Source organism: Balaenoptera physalus, assembly GCF_965194825.1.
Source record: "Balaenoptera physalus genome assembly, chromosome: 8".
Taxonomy (NCBI): Eukaryota; Metazoa; Chordata; class Mammalia; order Artiodactyla; family Balaenopteridae; genus Balaenoptera; species Balaenoptera physalus.
Genome location: NC_138887.1, coordinates 117,841,398 through 117,846,946, shown reverse-complemented (window position 1 = coordinate 117,846,946; position 5,549 = coordinate 117,841,398). Strand labels below are relative to the sequence as shown.

The 5,549-nt window shown below is 49.0% G+C and overlaps 1 pseudogene across 1 annotated transcript; it reads left to right on the top strand.

The window, feature by feature from the left end:
- Positions 1 to 479: 479 nt before the first annotated feature.
- Positions 480 to 1,108, top strand: LOC309666180 (large ribosomal subunit protein uL22 pseudogene; annotated as a pseudogene). Its single transcript has one exon. The product of its transcript is annotated as a large ribosomal subunit protein uL22 pseudogene (transcript).
- Positions 1,109 to 5,549: the final 4,441 nt, after the last annotated feature.

The window sequence follows — 5,549 nt, the reverse complement described above, 5'->3', positions numbered from 1 at the left end:
GTGAAAGAAAGACCAATGAAGACATATGCGTGCTGTTATATCCCCAGTTCTTATCTTTAAAGAACAGGACAGGGAACATTGCTAAGGGAGAAATGCAGCCTGAATAGGATGACAGCTGAATGTAGCTGGAAATTGACTCAACCCCCATAGCAGCAAAAATTAGATCCCCCAGCCTAGGGCTATATATTTTTAAGTTTGGAAGAATAGAAACCAAACTGTTACCAGCAGTTATTTTACTTGTGAGATTAATTTTTATTTTCTTCCTGATGCTTAATTATGTTTTAAAATTTTTCTATATGTTTTTTAATCAACAAATGTTTGTTGAAAACCTGTAATGTACTCAACAACAGGCAAGGCATTGATGCGAGGTATTCTTAAAAGAAGCAATATTTTCTTTCTTTCCGCCCCCCTCCTCCTCTTCTTCTTCCTCCTTCTTCTTCATTTTACCATACAGAACTTATCCGTGTTATATGAATAATCGGCTTTTCCGGTCAGTGGCCTGAGGTGACCTCTAAAAATGGTTCGCTATTCACTTGACCCAGAAAACCCCACAAAATCACGCAAATCAAGAGGTTCAAATCTTCGTGTTCACTTTAAGAACACTCGTGAAACAGCCCAGGCCATTAAGGGTATGCATACTCAAAAAGCCACCAAGTATCTGAAGGCTGTCACTTTAAAGAAGCAATGTGTGCCATTCCGTCGTTACAACGGTGGAGTTGGTAGGTGTGCCCAGGCCAAACAGTGGGGCTGGACGCAGGGTCGGTGGCCCAAAAAGAGTGTTGAATTTTTACTGCACATGCTCAAAAATGCAGAGAGTAATGCTGAACTTGAGGGCTTAGATGTAGATTCTCTGGTCATTGAGCATATCCAGGTGAACAAAGCCCCCAAGATGCGGCGCAGGACTTACAGAGCTCATGGTCGGATCAACCCATACATGAGCTCTCCCTGCCACATTGAGATGATCCTTACTGAAAAAGAACAGATTGTTCCTAAACCAGAAGGGGAGGTTGCCCAGAAGAAAAAGATATCCCAGAAGAAATTGAAGAAACAAAAACTTATGGCCCGGGAATAAATGCTGCAAAAAATAAATGCAAATAAAAGTAAAAAATTAATAATAATAATCGAATCCCTTTCCTAACAGGACTTTTCCACGGTCCTCCATGGCCCCCTGGGTGGCAGCCATCCGATGTTTTAGCTGCTAAGAAGGGTCAGGTAGTGACATCACCGCCACGTATCTGCCGGAGGAAAGGAGCCCATCCTTCAGTGGGGGGTGGTCTGTCCTGCTGTGGGGCAAGGCTTGGCAAGGAGGGTCCCAAAAGGCCAGGCTTCGCACCGCTGCAGCTGTGCCCACCTGCTGGTCTGGGGCCTCCTGCAGGAACCGGGGCTGCATTTGGGCCTCGCGTGGAGGCTGCAGCCTTTGTGGCCAAACACCTGCCCTGGTGTCCACCAAGTCTCTGGAGACTCTGCCAAGGTCATGGGCTTGAGGGGAAAAGACCACAGAGGACGAGCTGGTAGAGGGACCCAAAGTCCCTCCCGTGTTTCTGGATGGGACGGTGAGGTGGCCCCAGGTGGGCGCTGAGGGAGGGAAACCTCAGAGGAGGCTTCTGGGTTCCCACAAGGCACAGGGGAGCCATGAGGTCATGGTCAGAAAAGGGTCAGTTTGCAGTGAGACCTGTCTGCCAGGTGCCCAGGGGCAGACTAGGGGTGAATGGGAATGCCAGTGTGCTCTTGCTGGGGGGGCAGGTGGCACACACTGGTGAACAGCACTAGACCACACTCCCCCCAGGGAGGGGCTCCAGCCCCAGGGGAGAGCATTTGACTGCAGATCAGGAGGTCCCTGGTTCAAATCCCGGTGCCCCCTAATGAGCCTCCTTTTATCCCCTGAAACAGCTGCTGTCCCCCACACTGAAATCTCTAGGAGGACAGAAGAGAGAAGAGGTGAGCTCAGGACACAGGTCACAGCCCTTCCTTTGTCACGAACCCAGATGGGCTCCGTCACCCAACCCCACTGTGCTGGTCAGTCCCTTTCTCGTGGCTTCAGGTGGACTTTTGAATTATTCCTTGTCAGCCCAGCACTGGAACATCCTTCCTCTGTTTTAGCAGAAGAAGCTTCTGGGCACTCACATGAGGGCCAGTAGGAAAAGGAGCTTATGGTCAGGCAGGTGGGTCAGCCAGGCCATGGGGCCAACCAGGGAGAAACAGAAATGACTGGGGTCCTGGAGGACCCCTTCCTGGAGAGGCCACAACCATGAGATGGTGTCACTTAGGAAAGGGTTTGAAGTGGGCTCCTGGGGCAGGGGAGGAGCATCTGACCACAGGTGAACAGGTGTGTAGTTCAGATTTTCAGGCCCCTGCAAGCTTATCTCATTTAGTACCAGACATCGGGTAGAAACCTTTCAGGTCGTCTCTTGGGAAGGCCTATCTCACTCCACCCAGGCAGGGCTCGGCCATGGGAGTGGGAAGCAGTGGGAAGGCAGCCGGCCAGGTCGTGCCTTGCCCCAGGGTTGGGGGAACAGGAAGAGCCTGTGACTAGCCATGTGGATCTGGCCCCAACCCTATTATTAATCAGGTGTGTGTGCTTGGACATGTCTCTTAATTACGGCCTCTTTTCAACCCTATAATATGGGGCCCAAAACTAAATTGGTGGTTCCTAATTTTCACTTTCCTTTGGGATCTTCTCAGGAGTTTGTTAAAAATAGAGTCCTTTGGTCTCACTCCCAACCCTTCTAATTCAGGAGGTCCAACCTGGAGCCTTGAACTTCATTTCCATGAAAGCCCATCCTCCTCTCACCACCTCACACGCCTGTGTGTGATGGGCAGCCCACTTGGGGGACTGTGGCCTTAGTTTAGTTCAGAGACCCTCCACTGATACAGCCATGGCTTTTACACTGATGTCCTTGGCCCTGAACGGCTGGGCGTGGGCAGAGGATTGTGCAGAAGCGGGTGGCGAGCAGGGATGCCTTCTGTGGGCGGTAGAGCAGGTCTCGTGGACTCATTAGACAGAGGTGCTGCTCAGTGTCTGAAGGAGTTCTGAATATAATTACAGAGGTCAGAGGTCTTCATTAGGCAGGAACAATGAGATGAGCTTTTAAGGACAGATGCGTCTTACCCGTTTCTTATTTTTACGTTTTCCCTGATGTTGGAATATAATTCCAGCTTCCTTTCCCTGGCCAGAGCCAATGATTCTGCATGGAGGAGAAAGAGCAAAGAGACAGGGAGGGTCAGGCCAGCGCTTCCCCCACCCCCTCACTCCTTGGCATTAGTCCCACAGAGCCAAGCAGACTCCTGTTCTTCCCCAGACCCTGGTCTGGGTCTGTGAGTCTGGAGTAGACCCAGTGGGAGCTTTAGGACCTGGGGACACAGAGCCTAAGTCCAGGGCCTCTGACCTGCAGCCCAGCATGAGGGGCTCAGGAAGCTAAGCAGCTACCCCACTGCAGGAGTACAAGGGCTCCTCTAGGTTCATCTACTTCAGTGTTATAACCCATGGGGGTGCAATGAAGACACACCAGCCCCCCTCCGTGGAGAAGGTGTGGATCTGTGAAAGGTGAAATCTCTGGCTGGAGCTGAGGAAAACCCAGAGGGACTGGAGGAGGCAGGGATCTGTGCCTTATAAACTTTAATTTTCCTGCAATTCACCTGAAGGTGTGTCTTTTTTTTTTTTTTTAATTTATTTTATTTTATTTTTTATTTTATTTTATTTTTGGCTGTGTTGGGTCTTCATTGCTGCGCGCGGGCTTTCTCTAGTTGCGGTGAGCAGGGGCTACTCTTTGTTGCAGTGCGCAGGCTTCTCATTGCGGTGGCTTCTCTTATTGTGGAGCACGGGCTCTAGGGTGCGTGGGCTTCAGTAGTTGTGGCACGTGGGCTCAGTAGTTGTGGCTCGCGGGCTCTAGAGCGCAGTCTCAGTAGTTGTGGCACGTGGGCTTAGTTGCTCCGCGGCATGTGGGATCTTCCCGGACCAGGGCTCGAACCCGTGTCCTCTGCATTGGCAGGCGGATTCTTAACCACTGCGCCACCAGGGAAGGCCTGAAGGTGTATTTTTAAATTTCAGATTGAGTCTGCACTTTCTGAGGAGTTGTGAGTCAAAGAGTTTTATATAGCCTTCCTCTTTCTTCTCCAGGTGTCCTGGCCTAGGGAGGGGGAAGCAAGTAATGCCAGACCCACTCTGGGATTAAAAGTGAGACAGGGGGCTTCCCTGGTGGCGCAGTGGTTGAGAATCTGCCTGCCAATGCAGGGGACACGGGTTCGAGCCCTGGTCTGGGAAGATCCCACATGCCACGGAGCAACTGGGCCCGTGAGCCACAACTACTGAGCCTGCACGTCTGGAGCCTGTGCTCCGCAGCAAGAGAGGCCGCGATGGTGAGAGGCCCGTGCACCGCGATGAAGAGTGGCCCCCGCTTGCCACAACTAGAGAAAGCCCTCGCACAGAAACGAAGACCCAACACAGTCATAAATAAATAAATAAATAAACAAGTAAACAAATAAATAAATAAAAGAACGTGAATTTCTTTAAAAAAAAAAAAAGTGAGACAAAGCAGGGGGCACCCGGATTTGAACCGGGGACCTCTTGATCTGCAGTCAAATGCTCTACCCCTGAGCTACACCCCCTGACCTGGCAGAGTGGTATAATTAATGCCTTTTACCTGTATTGACACACCCAGACTCAGTCTTGCTGGTTGGGATGTCCTGGTCAGCTCTGCCTCTCTGAACCCTGGCTTCACACCTGCCAGGGACCAGCCCTTCTTCCCTCATAACTTCTACGTGCATCTGGCTGAAGACCCCCTGGTAGCCTGGTTGACCTTTAAAGGTGGGGAGACCTTTCAAATCATCCAGATAATCCTCTTCGGTAATGAGTCACTGAGCATCTACTGTGTGTCAGGCACACTGGGATGGTGACATAACTGTGATTAGGTGACAGTGCCTTCTCCTGCCTGAAAGAAGGTTCAGAGCCCATGTCCAAGGGTTATTTAATGACATAGAATAATGTTCATGAGAATTCATCAAGTGAAAAGGCAGTTACAGAACAGTCTGTAAGGAATTATAGATGATTTCAGCTTTTTATGTGTTTTTATTTGCCTTTCAACTTTTCTATTTTGAGCATGTTGCCTTTGTAAAAACAAAAACAAAGTTACGTAGGAAAAATGATACTCTAGAGGAGTTCCGCTTCTAGGAACCTCTAGGTATCCTTCAGAAATATTCATGAATACACAGTGAGCGTGGAGACTCCCTGCAGCCTTTTTCTGGATTAGCGCTAAACTGGAAACCACCTAAATATCCATTGACAGGGAACTGGTTACAAACATTGTGGTACAGTCATAAGAATATGATGCAACAGTAAAAGATAAAATTGGTCCAGAGTTCTGTCATGGAAAGATGCTTAAACAATACCATTGAGTGAAAAAAGCAAATTGTATGACATATACATGTATGATATGAGCTCATTTGGGCTTTTAAAAAGATACTGTGTATATGTATTATTATGTAATTAAAAAGATTATACACGTATACAAAGAAACTTATGTATAAACATAGGTGTCTACATATCCATACAT